The sequence below is a fragment of the Pithys albifrons genome, chromosome 3 (genome assembly GCF_047495875.1).
Source record: "Pithys albifrons albifrons isolate INPA30051 chromosome 3, PitAlb_v1, whole genome shotgun sequence".
NCBI classification, from domain to species: Eukaryota; Metazoa; Chordata; class Aves; order Passeriformes; family Thamnophilidae; genus Pithys; species Pithys albifrons.
The window spans coordinates 15,163,124-15,182,250 of NC_092460.1; the positions used below are offsets into that span (position 1 = coordinate 15,163,124).

Consider the following 19,127-nt stretch of genomic DNA (forward strand, 5'->3'; position numbering starts at 1 on the left):
GACTCCCTTTCTGTCCTCAAAGGCCTTCAGGTTTCTCTGGTTTATTCCCCTGTTCTCTCAGCATTCATTAAGTCAGAAGGCTCTCTGAGAAAGAAGGTAGTTTTTCATTCTGCATGTGAAGTGTGGTCCTGGTCCTGTTTGGATCCTGGAACTGCTACTGATCATCTCCAAATGTGCATGTACAGCAGGGAGTGGCTGTGCTGAAATGTTTCTGTGAGCCGTGTCCATGGAGGCAGCAGTCAAGATGTACACTTGGTTCCAGGCAAAGCTGGAGGATCCCTTTGCATTTTTCTCCTTATACTGAGGATTACACTAGGAAAAAAGATAATGTGTGGCATAGACAGAGGCTGACTTTGGAGGTGGATCTTAGGGATAGTTCTTAGGCTGATGACTCCCTCTTCCTAAAAGCTGGGATAACAGGATGGCTGCATATGGTCCATCAGCACAGAGCTGGCCAGCCCTGTCCTCCCAGCTCTTCTTGCTTCTTACTTTGAGCTTTTTGCACAGAATACTCTCCAATTTAGTAAAGGACTTCAATTCAAAAAAACATTTAAACTCGCACCTCAGTCTCACTGAATCAATGGGATTTAAACAAATGCTTAACCTTAATCCTGTCCTGGAGTATTCTGAGCTGGGCCTTTTGCAAGGGTGGGAGTCCCAGGGAACTTGTAGGAGTTCTGCCTTCTTGCATGCTGCTCCTCATACACTATTGATGGAACAATCTGTTACTCATTAATGCTGCATATTAAGCCATTTTGCCTGAGTCTGTTTTTTCAGTAGACATTTTAACTGCTCATCTTATGATGTATTTATTTGATTTCCAGTGCCTAGTTACAATATGACAGGAAATCTAAAGTAGGTTTAATAACCATTTATTCTGTCTCCTCAGGCATACAGTGGCTGCAGGAGGTGACATGAACTCAGTGTTGGCATTGAGCTACAGCAGTGAAGGCCATCCTGCAAAATGAAACAGAGACCCAGAATGAGAAATCTCCAGCTGGAAATTATCATCATGTAAGTGTGAAAGATGGGAATCCTTCTACAGGAGTTTCAAGGAGTGATTCCAAAGGAAACTGTCAGGAAGGTTCAGGGTCCTTTCTGCTGGTAATTAGACTGCTCTTTGTATCTTTCTGGAGGAGAAAGGGTACAATTTCAGGATTAAGAAATTTAGTTTATCACTTAGAGCCCCTGAACAGGAGCCCCAGCTGTAGAACAGATATTCCCTAGGGAGCCCAAATGATGTCCATGTCTGTTACCCCAGACTTACTGGCCTTCCTGTCTGAGATGCATCTTTGTGACTGATGAAGATGTGGAAAGAATATTGGACACCATGGAGGTGACACCTTTGGTGGAGGCCGTTTGTTCTTCCTTCTCCTTGTGGGCATTAGGGGTTTTTGAAGCATTACCAGCAAATCACTTGTGAGGCACTTCCACACTTGTCACTCCACACTTGTCACTCCATAGTTGTCACTCCACACTTGTCACTCCACACTTGTCACTGTGTTGGTCCTGGTGTCATTTCTTTTCAGAAAAGTTAGGAGGGTTTCCATTGGCAAATGCTTTTCATGCTCCCTAAGAGCACTGATTCTTTGGTGGATGTGTATAGAGCTCAGCACCCCTGCCCAGAGTCTGTCTGTCCTCTTGGGAGGCTGGATTTCTGTGTGCTCAGGACACAGCTGTGCACTGGGGTACAAGTTAAAAGAACTACTAAAAAGTAGTCAATCATATTAGACCAAGGTCAGCAAGGCCAGGGGACTACTGGCTACCAAAGAACCCTTGACTGAACTGGGAAAGAAGGATGTCTGTACAGTTGGTGCAGAGAAGTTCTGCTGCTGGACAGAGAGTAGTGCAACACAGGAAAGCTTTTACAACAGGTTTGCTGAGAGGTCACAAGAAAACTGAACAATATAAACAAATTCATCATTGGAGCACATCCTGATATTAAAGCTTTTCTTAGGGTATGATTTTGTACATCACTGTGAAAGGGGCAGCACTCCTCATCCTTCCCATGTTCTAGTGCATTCAGAGCCTGGTGCATGTGAGCCAGGGGACTCTGCCAGTCCCATTGCAATGCCTGCCCTTTCCAGAAAATCTCTCCTGCGAGGTATTTCAAAGCATCCACACAGCCATTATTCCAACTGTAAATCCCTTGGTGCATCGCATGCCAAGAGAGCCTCTTCCGAGGCAGGTGTCTCCCTGATTACAATCAGCAGAGAGGATACAGCATCCCGGCAGCAGCAAAGGATACAGCCCTTCCTGTTGCTCACAGGTGGCAAGGACTACCATCCACCACTGTGGCTTAGGCAAAAGCCCTCCCTCTGGATGCCCAGGAGCTGTTATGGGAACAGCTGCTCTGGGCACTGTGTCAGAGGAAGGGCCAGAGACGTTTCAAGTGTTTTATCACGCTCTCACCATGCCTGTCCCCCGTGGAGGCACAGCCCTGACAGCTTTGTATCCATTGTCTCCTAAGAAGAAGTCTAACAATAGGAAGGTGGCTGCTCGCAAGGGCTCAAGGATTAATTAGTAGGTTTCTTACCACTGTTTAGATGCTAAAAGAAATTATGTCCAGGGCAAGAGCTGCCCCATGAAAGGACCATTAACTATTTCACTAAGCAGTAGTACTATGTATCCTTAATATATTTTCTCTACTGAGCGTTGCTAAAATATAGGAAGGAATGAAGAATTCAAGCATCATCAGGGCTTTCTTGATTAGGTTGTAAGATACAAACTAGAGATATAAAACTGACCCACTGCAAGCTCCTCTTCACTTTGCTTTAGTTATGGTGCTGATTTTGCATCATCTCACTCTGAGGCTGACTGGGAGGCTGTTTCAGCACCAAATATTTTTTCCCTGGTGTTAATGGTATGGAAGGTTTTAGGAGATGGGCATTATGAAATTTTGCATTCCCCTTCATTTGGATTGAATCTGTGCTGGCCACAAAAACATCCAGTGACTTTTGATCCTGAATGGAGATAAAAAGAGTTTATCTGCCACTTTGCTCTGTGTCTGAAGATATCCAAAATTGCAGTATTGTGAGCTCTGATTTGGATTTCTGGCAGCACAACACACGAATTAGATAACTTGTTCTTCTTCCTAATACAATTAGATAATTTTGTGCTGTTTCACCAACCTCTTCTTGTGTGACTTAGGTGATGAGTCTGTGTGTCTGGGACAGGTTTAATGCCTACCCACCCACGGGTTCCTCTTAAGCTGTCATTCTACACTGTCATTTTATCAGAGTTCCCACCTGAGGCTGAGACTGCAGTGGTGTGCACTCAGTCTGACTTTCAGCTTGAATTCCTTCCAGCACTGCTGCTTTACCTGATTTTGTTATGCTAATTTACAGGTGATCGTTTGAGGAGACTAAAAGGAGCCTGGAAGAGCAGCCAGGCCTGACCCACTGAGCTTAACCTTAAGGGAAGCTGACTGAAAAACCTGCTTTTACAATGGAGGGAGGATGTTTTACCAAAGACAAGAGGTGTTTCCATGCTGTCAGTTCCCAAACAACTGCAAATCTATGCTTAACACTGCAGGGAGAAGGGGAAGGATATTTCCTTCGCCCTGTCTGTGTCCCCATTTCAACACACCCAAAAGTCATGTCTGCAGGTGACCCACCAAATCCTCAATATGCAAAATTTAGAGGCAATAATTTTCTAAGCTCTCTGGTTCTCAAAGCAGAAGTATCACTGAGAGATACAGTTCTAATTGTACATGAAGGTGGTCTGATTAATTAAATTTAAATGAGTCTTCCAATCTAAAAAGCAATAGTAGTCCTTCATAGTTGGACTGCATAATTTTCTATGCCCTGTAATGATTCTGCTCTGTAATTTAAACTTTCTCTGAGGATTAGCCAGGCTGATTTGGAGGACTTTACACTGGGGGCAGGTGGGGAATTACCTTAGCTGCAGAATGGAGCTGTGCTTTGGTGCTCTTTGCTGCTTTTTCAGGAAGCACCAACTCTGTCAGAGCCTTCACCATGACATTGTCTCTCACATTTTGCCACAGTGCTGAACAGCCCTCTGCTTTTTACAGGAATATCATGTTGTCTGGGAACACAGGCTGTGTTGCACTTAATTTTGTGTCTAAGGCCCAGGTACTCTAGAAAAATTCCCAAACAGGCCCAAAGTGATGCAGCTGCCTCAGTTGTGCTGCTGTAGCTCACTGTTCTGTGAGCAAACATCCCTGTTCTCTGGGGGTGCACGTGGGCTGGAACTCAGAGTCAAGGCACATAGTGCCAGTTTCTTTGAGAAGTAGCTGGAACATGTAGCATTGTTTCCATTACTGGGGTGCTTATTAACAAGGATAAAAATCTACTATTTCTTTTTGATCTTTTCATGTGCAGATAGCTTGAAATTATCTTTTCCAAGTAGTTTCCAAGGAACTTACCCCTTTTCTCTCTGAAAAATCTCTTACTCTGATTACCTGTTGTGATGGAGGCTCTGTATGGGGCTGCCTTAAAAGACTGCTCGATAGTTTCAGAAACAACAGTTCTCTATAGACAGTATCAGCTGCTGCTTTCCTTGAGAGAGCAGTTCAAAGCAACACATTTGGGGTCTACAGCAGCACCTGACCTGAGCCCAGGTTTTGTCAGTCTGTCTTTCATGCATCACATTTCCCTCCTGCTTAGAACTGACAGCAGACTGTTACCAAAGCATCCTCCTGGAGTCCTGACAATTCTGCTCCTCACTTTTACCATGAATTTTTGATTTTTAAACAATGCACCATTTACTCTGTTGTAGGCTCTGTCTTAGAGGGGAGTCTGAATGACATAAGGTACAGTGGGATTGCCTAATGAAGGTTTGGGCTAGAAAGAAGCTGATTTAGTCATATGCATGGTTTATAACCTCCTAAAAATCCTTTCATTTTCATTAGATTGTAACCAGAATTTTGATTATTTGACCAGACTTTCTGATTTCTGTCCCAATTTCCAGATCTGAGAGATTCTGGACTACTAACCATAATTCACACAAAGTGGATATTCATACAATTTGTTGTAATTCATATATGAGACTAATGATAATGGGTTGTTTTCTTCCAAACTGGAAAGAACTGAAACTCTTTGATATCACTGGCAACTTCCCATCTTGCTCTTCTCATTAAGTATTTAATTTTATTTGGCTTTACATGGAGTATAACCATTTGGCGACCTTTTTCTGTCACTCAGTTAAAGGGGAAGATCTTGAAGGTCTTTTCCAACCTTAATGATTCTGAGGTGGGGACCCCACGCAACTGCTTAAGCTGGATTTATAGGTGTACAATATGGGCCTAAATTACAACCCTTGCAAAGCTAATTTTGGGGTAGTACAACCAGTAAATCCACCTGACTTGCCATAGTTGCTGAAGTTGTTATTTAGGCTGTATCATAATGTTTCCGCTCTCCCAGTGACCTCTTGCTAACCTGTGTCTCTGGTTATTTAAAGAGCTTGTTCCAGAGTTCTTAATTTTACAGAATTTTAGTGCATGGCAAGTATGTCAGACTTACAGACAAATAAATGAGTTCTCTCTTTAATGTGGACAGGTACAGCATAAGCAAACTACATAAATTCCTTCTCCCCACACACTACTAGTTTGTCTCAGCCCTGAACCAGAAGGATCTCTATGGAGGTGGCTCAGATACCTCAGCTCTCATGGCCAGTTTAAAGCAGTAGCTTGAATGTCCACAAATTTGCAAGTATGAACTGATAACTTCTTTCTTTAGTGGTGTAGGTGGTTATTCAGTAGAAGGTGGACTGAGATCATCAACCAGCTTCAGGTAATAAGTGCCCATCAGGCCTTCAGTCCAACACTTCTTTTTGTCAGCTTAAAATCGGGGCCACATGCAACGATTTTTACCACAGTCCTTTGAGATTTTTCTCATAGCCAGCCTTGAGGCTTTTACAGAGCTCCCTAATCGTCTTTTGCTGTGTTGGAAATCTGTCTCTCTACTAATTAGCCCACTATTGGCAAACATGGCTGGCCACTGCTCCAGGCAGCATTAGGCTGCCTTTCACCGATCTGTCATTGTCCTGCCCGGCTCTGGAGATCGCAATTTGCTGCTGCCATCGGCTTGTGTTAGCAAGGCACTGAGGAACTTACAGCTCATCCTTTATATACTTAGAAAGGACTGTCAAGATGATGCAGTGTTGTCTCTCACTCCCCCTTTTCTTATTTTATGTAGAATTAGAGCCCACGAATGTGAGGAAAAACAGCCATGGCTGCAGTCAAGGCATTGTGCAAGTCTTCCTCCCACTGCAGTGCTGGTGCAACTCACTGTAGTTATTTTTTTTCCAAATGCAGCCTCCCACACTTTGTGCTAAAGTCCCTTTTCCAAAGCAGTTTTCAAAATTCTTCTTCTTGGTTCTGACATGTGACAGGACCTGAGATGTGCTCACACAGGCACTCTCAGTTAATACTGCAGCATTCCAGGTTAGTAGTCATCTTTGTGAATGCACTTCTGCAGATCCTCAGTCCTAGACCTGGAGCTTTGCTAAAAGATAGTTATAACCCTAACAGAGTGCATAACAGCAACTCTCAGCTTGGTTTATTGAGCTAGGATGGCAGACAACTAATCAGCCTGGTTTATAATTGTGGTGAAGGCAGAAGAGATAATTAGCCAGGACAGAACAGGCAGCCTTTGCTCTCAGAGTGTCTTACTAATGACTGATCTGCTGTTGTCCTTTGGTTCTTTCTGCCTGGCTGGGACGCATCACCTGCAGAAGGAGACCACAGGGAGGTAATCTGACTAAAGTAATTTTCTGTGCTTCTGGAATGAGTTTAAAAGCAGCAACAGCAAGTATTTCAAAGCTCTCAATGAAGTGACCTTTCTGCATATTAAGATATACCAAAAGAGATGGACTAAAACAATAGGATGGTAACAGGTGTCTCATTGCTCTTTGTCTAGTCAAGCCTTGTAATTATTCTTTGTTAACTAGCAATAACCAGATAAAATATGAAGACCTCTGTGAAAAGCAGTTGCTGTAGCAGACAAGATGACTTATGAGGGCACAATTTCAGCAGTGTCATTGAAAACACACTTTTTTGCATTGTTCTGAAGCGAGACATGAAAGCTACAACATTGTTCTTTAGGTCTGATAAAACTGCAGGCGTGGTGACAGCTGCATGTAACAGTGATCATTTAACACCTCGTTAGTCCTCAGAGTAGGGCAGTTAAATGCCTCCCTGACATCCGATCCCGTCAGATCTCGGAAGCTAAGCAGGGTCAGCCCCGGATTAGTACTTCGATGGGAGACCTCCTGGGAAATGCCGGGTGCTGTAGGTTCTAGTCCTGAGGACTTCACTGGCACTGTCCAAGCTCGCTCGGCCGTGGCAGATGAACCTCAGGACTTAAACGGTGGGGCCAGTTCTGCCCACGCTGAGCCTCACCTAAAATCCACTGCGCAGGCTGGAAGGGCACACCCACGTGGGGGGACGAGAGCCCTTCCCAAATCTTTGTTTGCGAAGCCGAGACACACACACAGTCCTCAGAGCCCCGTGCAGAGTTACAGTTGTGTTTTACCTGGCGAAACACTCACAGGCAGCGGCGTGAACAACTTCCAAGGTAATAGTTGCATTGCTTGCACTGGCTTTAAATGTTAAGGGAATTGTGCATCTCTATTTAGTTATATATTGGGCATCTATCACTGTGGCATTTCTGGAATTGCAGTCTGTGTTAATCAGGAGGCCATTATTAAACAGCCACAAATCATAGGCACAAGTAAGCAACCTTTCACTCAGCTAGCTTTGCTTCCCTCTTAGTTTCCTGTAGTTACCCAGACATACACTCTGAAGCTGCACAGACATACTGGGGTATCTAGCACAGAATCACAAGCAGGAACTAAACATGTCATTTCAATATCTAAGGACTACCGGTTCCTCAGCAGCAAACCGAGAGACTGAGAGAGCAGCAGCAAACGGGAGAGAGAGAGATGAAAGGACGGGAAAGGGAAAAAACTGAGGAGGGGGAGCAGTTAAAAGAGAATAAATAATCATGGAGAGGAAGGAGCAAAACAGAAGCATGAATGTTTAAATGAGGCAGGGAGAGAAGGATGGATGGAGAAGGATTAGAAGGTGAAAAAGGGGAATGGAGAATTTCCAGATGTAAATTTTAAATAGAAAAGCATACAACAAAAGGAGAGTTTCATTAAAAAGAAAGAAGAGAATTATCACAAGGCAGGCACAGGAATGAGCATCTGCTGTAAAGAAAGGCCAGGACTGGAATATTGCAAAGAGCACAATGGGGTCACCCCTGGCCAACAATTTGCACTGTTTCTCATTAATGCTGAGATGCTAATGGCTACCTTTCCCAAATCTGCTCTTTCCTGGGGTACTCTTTCTTTTTGAAATGGTCTGCTTCAAATACAAAATTGAGGCAGTTTCACCTACAGGGACTCCATCCCTGCTGTGTTGAGCTTTCAGGTTGAGTTGGCTGTTCCAGGCAAGCCTGAGTCTTTATCTGTCAACACCAGGCTCTTCCTTTAATGTATGTTACCTGCTTTCCTATTATTGTTATTGCTATTCTTATTACTACTACCACTTTGTTCCTAAAGTTCATTCAGACCTCGATCCTGGTCAGATTCAACTGTGATAATCATTATTTTTAAAAAGTCTTCAAACAGTAATAAGAAAAGGAAATAATGTTAGCCCTCAGTCCAACAAAAAATTGTTTGAAAAATGTCCTTTTCATCAGACGACTTCCATTTACTGAAGTTGTTCCCAGAAATGTTTGAATTAGCCAAAGAGACAAGATGGACACATAGCAGTTCACTAAAGCTGAGCTTTATCTGGAAGACTCTGTTGTCACAGTGTCAGACAACCATGCAGTCTGATGGCTACAGGCAAAAAGCAAATTGGACTTGTATCACTCCAGAAGGATGATCTCTGATGGCACAGTGTTCCTAATACACTGCAGGCATTCAAAGAGTGCCTCCTGTGGACTTCCTGCCTCCACAGCTCCAGGGGGTTTTGAGCAACCACAGAGGACTATCCTGAAAGGCTGATAATGCCTCAGACCCAGAGCCCTGCAAGATCTCAGCAACTGTGATGGGCAGACTGAGCAGCTGTTTATGATGCCAGCAGATAGAGAGCCCTAAACCTGCAAACATATTTTAGAAGGAACGTGGTCTCTTAGGGTATGTGTTGTCTTGGGATGTGTGCATATGTTGCTGCTGTGTTTTCTAGTTACTTTTTCATGGTTCTTAGGTCTCTGCTCTTTTCAATTCCCGTCCCCCCCCACCCCCCCTCCCCGAGTGCAGCCACACAAGACCTCGGGTTCAGCTTTCCAAATGAGCCTCCACAAACTTGCCTAGCCAGATCTCCACAGGGAACAAAGTCACGTAGATTTCTGTGACAAAACCCATTGATCTGACAGGGGTTGAGATAAATCTGCCTCAAAAAGTTAAAGCAATAGAAATCCGGATCCGCAGTGCAAGATTTCAGTGGCAAAAACAGGGAGCTGACAGGGACTCAGACAAATCCATCCATGCTGAGTGACTCTGCATTCGTTCCACACACAACTGCCTGCTTAAAGAGATAGTGATGAGAGATCCCCACACAGCATCTAACACAGCATCAGCATTTGTTAGGAGATTAGTGTCGGGAGGAAGAAATACCCAATTAAAGAGGTATTACTCTGCCATTGGGGGATTGGGAGTAAGTAGCAATAATTATGCCAGCCACTGCCACAATAACACTGCTGTGAGGAAAAAATGGAATGCAAAAGAGTTTGAAGAAGAAAGAGAATGCAGAGCGTATTCACAGCTTTGGAACGGTGGCAATGAAACAGCTCAAACGAAGATAACCAGCTCGGATGCCAATTTAAAAATGTATGGGCTCAGGACAAAAAGCAGTCTACATCATTCAAGGTCCATGTGTTCCTGTCCAGCTAGGAGAGTTCTAGTTTCTACAGTAGAAACAGCAACTGCAGGGTGATAGAAGCTGATGCTCAGTGCAGGCTGTTGGTGCATTTATAGTGCTCCAGCACAGACTGCTTAAGACATAAGAACATGAGACCATGAGGAATGCCTTCCTGGAGCAGAGGGCTGTGGGCCACCTGGTCAAGTGTTCTGTTTCCCCCACAGCAAAAGGACATGCTCTTCAGGGGGAGCCTGTGAGGTGTGGCACTTTCTGCTGTTTCCCTGCCACGTTCAGAAATGTTGGATCAGTGGTGCTAGTGGATAAATCCCTGCCCTGTTTCCAGTAGCCACTTGTGGACTTCTTCTTGAATTTGTCTAACAACTTTTGAACCTGATGGTGCCACATTCCTCCTTTGCAGGGTGGCTGGTGACATTTATTTAAAAAACAAAAAGGAAAACAAAACAGGAAGGAAGGATTAAGAAGGAGATTTGTGGCTAGAGTAGTAGCCTCATGCTTGGAAAACTTGGACTCCCATTTCCTGCTATGTTGTAGGCAAGGTGCTAAGAGTGAGGCTTTTAAGATTCTTAAAGATGATGATTTTCAGAAACAAACAGTATCTAATTCCCATTGAAATCAATCACAAGGAAATAGACTCCTCAGGGCTTTTCAATTCAGCAATTTGAATTGCAGTTACGCATTTCATAGTTTGAAAAGTGCATCAGCCAACTCTGCCTCTGTAGGTTTCTTAAGGATCTTTAAAAACTTGCCTTTAGTCTCTGTGCCCTGACCTCTAAGTTCTAAGGAGAGGGTTAGAGCTGCCTGTCTTGGGGAGGTGTGGTGAGGAAAAACACACCAGAGACCTTGAACGGTTCATCTGCTGAGGCAGAGGAAGGACGTGTGAGGGCCTGAACCATCTAATGAAGATTGAGAACTGTCAGAGGTTCATGTTTGTCAGAGGCACTCCACTGAAAATCAGCCAGTGAAATGGGCAGCTGCCCTTTGCACACTCACAGAGAGGCCCTGCACACGTGGCAGTGTGACCATGGTGTAGCTGGAGGGGCGAGGAGGTGTGGAGGTGAACAGTGAAATGTAGCCACAGGGATGCTGCAGACAAGCCCCTCTTATCTCTCTCTCTCTGAGTCGGAAATGTCCCAGCTATGCTGAATCCATCCAAGACAGCTGCCTGGTGTGGGGGCAGCTGTGTCACCTCACCATGCTCCCCAACTAGAGGGAGTTCACAAGTGCTATATGGTCTTGACACCCTTCTGCAAGACCCGCATCAGCTGGTGTTAGTGCTGGCTGACCTGAGACTTGTGAGGTGGAATGCAGGCCCCAGACAGAACACCACCATGGTTGTCAAGGCACTAACCCCACATCCTCAGATAAAAACAGTTGTCGCAGAACTTGGCACTCACTAGAAAATCCTTGTTTGCATGTGCTTGCTGTGGAACATGTCAGGGAGATGTCAGGGCCTGTGCAATGGCAGAAGAAGGTCCTGTTGGATTTCCCTTCCAAAGGCATGGGCATTTGTCTTGCTTGCTTGTTTTCTCCCTTGCTGTTCTATCTGCTAACCATTCCAACTGCCCATCTGCTTTCAAGTTGCTCATCAGCTTTCTTGCCTGGGAATCTGAAACAGCAAAAGCACTTCATGCACTGAAGTAATTTTTCTGGAAGGGATAAAACAGTGCTGCAGCCAGGTATTCTATTTACAGCTCTCAGCACAGACTCAGCATCCCATTGTTGTCACTGTTAGCACCAATCTCTTCAGATGAGCTAAATGAGAACGGCTTTGATGTGGGGATTTGCCTTTTAGGGAGCATACGGTATCAGTTAAGGCAGCATAACCCACAGACCAGAAAACTTGGCTTGCCAGATGCTAGCTGAGTCCAGGCCAAGCTGCTGAATAAGCAATAGTTTTTCACTTTTGTCTTCCTGGCAGGTTTCAGCACTAGCTGCTTTAAACAACTTGGTGCCCTTAGACTCAGATCTAATGACTGCAATAGATGTATTGTTTCTCTGGTGTTTTGTGCTTTTTCACTTGCATCTAAATTAATGTAGAACAACAAAGTGGGTATGGAGAGTGAAGCCCTGAGGTTCTCCCAGGCTGTAGTTTCTGCCTTGTGGTGATGTATGGCCTGCTAAGAGGGTGTGTGTGAGTGTGTGTGAGTGCTTTAACCTAATCTCTAATCCCTCTCCTGGGACCAGAGGCATCTAAATATAATAAAAGTGTTATTTTGGCCATATGTCTACCCTTTACCCTGGTTAAAGGGAAAAAACTTTTGCAGTACTTTCTGAGTACTTTTTCAGTACTTGCCACATTTATAATGTTCTCTATTAATTCAGAACGTTCTCCACAGTTGTATCATATTTGTCTCATATCACCAAGCTTCTAAATTTGTGGTAACTGGCACCTTTGCACTTACAGAAAATAACTGTTTCACAGTGTCAGGCACCCCAGCAGGAAAAAGCTCTAAGTTCTAGTCTTGACTCCCCCACAAACCTTTCGTCTTCTACTCACTGTTTGATTTGTGGAGATGCCAGTACTATTTCAGGTCTGCAACACAGGTGCTGAGCTCCCTGAAAGGGCTGTGAGGTTCCAAAGCTGTGTAAAGCACCATTATTATGGCTACTTTTATAGGTAAGAAAAAGCATGTTTGCAGCAAACAACAAAAAAAGTATTTCCCAGCACTGAACGTGATGTACAGAAAGACCTATATTGCTCAGCTATTATGGTACCTCATACCAGTGAAATACAGGGTGTTCCTCACGTTGTATTACAGCTGCAAAATCTGTTGCCTGAAATATTAGGCATGCCAGCCAGTTTGGATGTAAATAATAAGCATGTCCATCGTTGGCTTTTTAGAGGCACAGGAAAGGCACTGTGAACATTCACTCTTGAGGAGTAACTGTTGGGTGTCTCCGTGTGCCCTGGAAATTAAATTTTTCTGTAAACAGGTTTCCTTTGCTCCACTTTGGACTATTTTCTCAAGAGAGGTTAAGCTGTACTTCAGGTATCAGTGAGCCCTAGGAACAGAAAACAATTTATAGAGAGTTTGATAGCAATATTTATCTGAGGTGTCTGCACCAAAACACCACAATCTAGGCATCCTAAAATCCAGGTTCTGACTTAAAGTCTGTCATATTTAATAACACTTAAAGAAACTACAAAAGTATAGATATTTAATTTTTTGAGCATAATAGACATTCACACTCTCAGGGTTTTTTCATGCTTTTCTTTTCAATGTAGTATTCTAGAAATTTTATTTAAAATTAAATTACTGTTTAATTATGCAATCCAGACACTGGAGCTCTAGTGAAAGGCTCAGATATAGTTATGTCCTTGATAAAATAGGTGAGATTTGACAGTGCCATTTTAGGGAATTGGATTATTTTCTATGCTCCTTTCCTCCCCAGTGAGTTTATTGTAATTAAGAACCAGTGCTAGCACTGTTAGGCTGCTATCACTGTTTAGCTGTACCCTAAAAATAAACACATGCAGAAACATATTCTAACTGGCAGGCAGTTTGGTCTGCAGGAGGGAGCAGACTTTTGGGGACAGCAGATGAGCTGTGTTATTTTCATGGGGCTGGTTTTGTTGAGGTTCTGTACTAAGTCTGAAGGCCACTGTGATAAGCGGTATCCCCTCTCAGGCTCCAGAGGGATGGGATTTTATGCAGGAAACGCTGCCATTTCTGACAAGCAAACTGTTCTTACCCCATTACAGTTTGGCCTAGATATAAAGGACCTTCAGCAAGAAAAGCCATGAGCATCCAAAGTGAAAAGATAGTTTTTTCATTCCACATGCAAGACCTACAGCACTCGGGAAACATGAGTTAATTGCACAGCAGTCAAGAAATAAAACAAATATGGAAATATGTAGTACTGTGCAATCTGTAGCCTTCTCACTCCATCCACCCCCTTCCCTCAAGTCTGAGCACTGATCACAGCAAAGTACTTTTTTCTTTTTTTTCTTTTTTTCCCCTTTGCTTATTCTGTCAAACCTTCCACATCCCAACCCCCATGTGTATAAGGCAGCGCCCACTGGAGCTGGTGAAAGGCATCAGTGCACACAGGCACAGGAGACACAGCACTGTGAGCTCAGTCACTCGGGATGAAAAGACAGAACTAAAAACTCAAGGGAGGAAAAGAATTGGATTTATTTTAGTATCATGCTGCTGGTATGGCTGTCAGTGTTCCTTGGAACATGTACATATTAGAAGATGTATTCTTTATAAATTTTTTATTGATCTTGTCTCAGTGACAGTGATTAATAGTATTTTCATCCAAAGATGTCACTTCTGCCAACAAATCTGAATTTTCCCCTTTCCATACTTCCATTCCTCCAGTCCCTGGAGAGGATTGATAGGAGAGGAAACAGAAGCTGAGGGAGAATGTTCTCAAGGACCACACCAGCACAATATGTGACTCCATTAGCCCAATCTAGTTCCTTTATTATCACCTCTTACTGCAGCAGCATTTTGCATCTGCTAACTGGGGGCATCTGTGTTAGGTTTGTATATGAATGACAGAAAGAGGTTTCTTATTTCAAAGAATTCAGTGCATAACGAGCTGTGCACAAGGATTGTCTCAAACTATATTCAAAGACTATTAGGACTACACTGCTTGGAGACTGAAGCATTTTGTGGCTTTTTGAGGACTGAATGTAAATGCTGTGTTTATTTGAGAAAGACTCTGCCAGATTTTGTTTCTTGGGCAGAGAGGCAATTAATTTCTAATCATTAATCAAACAAAAGGTGATGCAGCAGCAATATATCACTTTCTACCTAGTGCTTACCCCTTCTAATTTGTGTGTTGAAATGTGGTCTCTGTTGGTCTATCCTTTGGTATTAAAGCTAAGGAAAGCTGCAGTTCAGCAGTGGCTTTTAACTCAAAGCAGATTATTCATCAGAACTGAAAGACATGTTTTCCTATCACTTCCCAAAACTGAAAAAAGAAAACTTTTTTTTTTAAGTTCAAGCTCAGAGCTGTGTGGTTCTGAGCTGACTACCTTCTTTATGGAGCTCAAGGTAAACTGAAGTACCTAAATATCTCTGTGAGCTGTTTTAAACACCCACTGGAGAGGAAGAATAAACATAGTGTGTGTTACTGCTCTGCCTGTGAGTCTGCAGCTAAATCACTATTAAGGCTGAATGCTGTGAAGGGTTAGGGCTGGTTCTGGAGTGAGAAATTCTCCAAACATTGTGCAGGATGCCAAGAAAGGGAAAACAGCTCTTACCAAATGAAATTATTTCCCTCCAATTTCTCCACTGGATTAGGAAGAGCTCCCAGGAACAAGGAAAGTTGGCATTCTTTTGCCTCTGAACCTGAAAGGATTTCTGGGCTATCGGGTGAGAGAACCAATCAATAAGTAAAATGATTGCGGATGAAATTGAATGCTCTTTGCCTTTGCTCATCAGAAAATGAGAATGTTTTGTGGCTCCATTTACCTGGGGACACAGTTACTGCTGTGTGCCAGCAAGCTGGTAGTGCTGGGAAGTATTAATATGTCGAGAGGGGAATATCCTTATCCGTCTCCCCCTGCCACATTCCATGAATGCTGCTCATGTACAGTCAGTTGTTTCATCCCTGTTTTGTCTGTGGGTCTCAGCCAGCAACCTTAAGGTGCTGAGGTCGGAATTAACTGTCTGCATCAGAGGCTGTGTCTCCAGCAGAGGTTTTTCTCATTAAGTGATGATGAACTTCTGTTTTCTAGTAGGTCTGCATGTGCTTGTGTGTGTTCTCCACAAATGATTAGATTCTGTGTATCCCCAAAGGATGTGTATGTTGTTTTCCTGTAGGTGTGTAAAACTGTTCTTCGAATTTTCACACAAAAATATTTGCTTTACATACATCTTCTGAGACTGAAGAGGCCACACTGGAAATATTTGTGTAATAATTACTCATGGAAGGCCAGTACCTGAACATGTTGGAAATTAATTTGTTGGAATGTGTGTGTGATAAGTGTGGATGGTGATGCTATCTCGATGAGTGCTTCCCTTCACTTTTACTGATTCTTTTTAATGAGGAATATACAATGGCACTGTAATGTTGAGTTAATGGAGGTTGGATTTTATTTTGGAGGACATATATATAATTGCAGGGAAATAAAACATCTGTGCAATGTGTATTGCATATCTGTATCTGTCCTTAATTGTTACAGTTTTTCTCTTTGGATTTTCAGAGCTAGAGACTGGGAATTGTTATTGAATCTTTATTGCTTCTAAGATCCTAGATTGATATCTGGAAATAGTGAGCTCATCACTGATATGACTTTGCTTTCTGTGCAATGCAGCTTTAAATTTCTAAAAAGTCAAGGCAGTATCTTAAAATAAGATGCGGGTGCAGACTCCACTTCCTGGAGCCTTCACTTTTGTTCTTTCTCATTTTTAGTCTAAAATAAGTCATTCGGAATAAAAGCCTATTTTTGTTCTTTGTGGGTGGAAAAAAGCTTGGCTCCCTCGTTTCTCATCCTGTGCACATCAGCGTGATGTATGTACACCCAGTGTTAGTATCTGGGAGATACCAGATAAAGCCTTCAGTTACTTTGATCTACTAGTCATGTGTTAAAAGTAGGAATAAAAGTTCCTTTTTTAAATGCGGAGATTTTGAGATATTTGCAGCATTGTGCTTTCCATCCCTCAGCACTTTATAAACGTGGGATGATAACGTGAAGGCACCACTTGAACCACTGCACAAAGAAGGCCACCCTTGAGTAGAGTGGAGTTTGTGTGACACCTGGACATGAAACCCAAGGGCTTAGGAGGAGCTGTGCTGTGGCCAGCTGAGGGGGCAAGTGGAATTTCTGCAGTCCTCAGAAGTGATCTTCAAATTACAGAAACAGAAAATAGAGCTTATGAGGTCACATCTTCCTTTCCCTCTGCTCCCCAAGGCAGGGTTTTAATACTTAAGCATTTTTGACAGATGACTGTTTAGCCCGTCCAGAAAAATTCAAATGATGGAGACTCCACAACTTCCCAAGGCAATCTTCAAATGTCCTAATCATTATTCACATGTAATTTTTGGAAGACACAAAGGCTGACACAGCTTCCATACAAAGGGAAAGGACTTTTAGAAAATACAGTATTGTTAATTTCTGTGGGCTGTTTCTCCTGTGGTGTGCAGGATGGTTTCTTCCCAGCAGACATAGGTGTGGCATAGGTTGGGTGCACTGGCTGTGCTTTTATTTTTTATTTATTATTTTGTTCCTAGATGTACACAGGGTAGCTGAGGTGCTCCCACTGTAACTGTTGTGCCTAGAGTCTGTCCCCAAACAGTCTTTCTTGGGTGGCCTGAGAGCTCTCCCTAGCTGGTACCTTTGATTTTCCTGGTAGAGAAACACTGTGTGTGGACATCCACACCTTCTGGCCCTCCTGTAGCAAAGGAGAACCTGAGCTGGGAGCAGCCCAGAGCTGTGTGCCAGCACCCTCTCTGACAGGGAGCTGGGTTTGCTACTGGCTTCCCAACATTTTGGACAAGGAAGCCACTCTCAGCTCTCCAAACTTTATTGTCAAGATTTTATTGTCAAAATTTTAACTGCTGACTTTTAAATTTCACTATTCCATACGGTTTGGATCTGCTGCAAATTAAATGTGACTTCTGAACCGCTCTTTACAATGCTGTCTCCTGGAAGGGGTCCGAGAGCACCTCCTGAGCCAGGTCAGGTCGCTTTTTCTGAGTTCTCTCGGTGGCTGAAGCAGATAAAATCTTCTCTCAGCTCTCATCCTGTCAGGTGTTTCTGGGCATCCACAATATTTTAATTAAAATGACAAGATGGAGTAAATCTAATAGCTCTAGATTATACAAAACCCTTAGACCTGAGTGCATTTTTAGGTACCAAAGGGTTAACTGCACAGAGTTTCATACTTGAATGGAAAAGGAATGACACCTTTTTGTTATCAGCCGTTTTGGTCCTGTCTTTTTTAATCATTTCAGGCTTTGAACTCCTGCTCTGAAAGAGAGTCTCTGTCTCTTCATCTTCAGTGGCTGCCAGGTCTGAAGGCCTAATCAATGCAGGTTATTGATAGCAAATCAATTAATGCAGACAAAGGATCAAAATTAAGGAGCTTTCACTAAATTAATAAGTGATTCCAAGTCTTTTAACAGAGTGTCTGAGATAAGGGCAGTGCAGTCTTCTGGGACAGCAGCCTCCAGTCCTGTTTCCAAAGACAATCAAACGGAGAGAGCGAGCTGTGCTTTTACATTTTTTCTCCCATTTAAATAACCTGTTTTGTTCAATAGGAAGTGCTTAAAATCTGAGTCCAGCAAGCTTGCCAGGGAGCAAGTCCTGACTGAAAAGAGCAGATTTATCTGCATAAGGATGTCATGGTCTTGTTCAGCTAATTCAGGGAGGACCAGGTGTTTCAAAAGCCAGATTTATATAAGATTCCAGCCAACACCAGAGTTAAGGTTTGCTTCAATAGCAAATATATTTGAAACTGGACTGGATATGCCCACAGAAACAACTTGATGCAGGAGAGCCTGGAATAATTCGGAGCTCCTGCCAGACCCAGCCCTTCTGTCCTATGGGAGGACCTCCTGGGAGAAGGTGGGCCAGGCTCAATCCAAATCCTTGAAGCTGGTTTCCCTGCCCTGTTCCCTGTCAGAAAGGATGAGACAAAATTCCTGACACTCGTAGTACTTCCAGCATCCTATTCCCATGGTCCTCAGCTTCTCCTGGAGGACTGGGTGGAGACCTAAATGCTTGGAGTTCCCTACCAGTTACAGCATCTTTTCCACCTTTCTTCCTGGTTCAGCTCAGGGAAATAAATGATCAGTGCTGTGGAGGAGGAGCAGAGCATCTCTGGCAGTTTCCATGAGGATAGTACTGCCTGCCATCTCCTCCTATCTTCCTGCTTCTTAAGAAGGGCTATTCTTTGAAATGCCAGAAACTCTCCTGCTGTGACAATAATTAACAGGGATGGAGATGGAGCTGAGAAGTAGATTACAGGAGCACAAATGCAGTGTGTACCTCCCTGAGGATGCAGAGCGGTTCAAGTCATTCCATGAGTCTCCCTGTGGAAACACCATGTCCCTGTTAGGGCCTGTCTGGGTTGTGCCAGGTCCACATGCCACTGGTGCTTGGTGTTGTCCAGTGGCACTGGATGCTGATCTCAGGGGTTGTGCAGACTCTGTGGGAGCAGAGATGAGAGTGGTCTGCTGGCATTGCAAAGACACCATGAGAAGGGAACCAGTCTATGCACTTGATCCTGTGATGCAAATTCTGATTTAAATTCCTGTGGGTTTTGGTCATAAGCCTCATTGCAAGCCTTTATGTGTTAATACTTTTTATATGTTG

The 19,127-nt window shown here is 43.5% G+C and overlaps 1 protein-coding gene across 1 annotated transcript in view; it reads left to right on the plus strand.

Moving 5' to 3' along the window:
- Window positions 1-7,455: 7,455 nt before the first annotated feature.
- The window catches only part of LOC139669276 (high mobility group protein HMGI-C-like), a 56,577-nt gene continuing 44,905 nt past the window's right edge, over window positions 7,456-19,127 (plus strand). The window contains exon 1 of the mRNA XM_071549719.1: window positions 7,456-7,538. The gene's annotated coding sequence lies outside the window, so the exon portion shown is untranslated. The remainder of the gene's footprint in view (window positions 7,539-19,127) is intronic.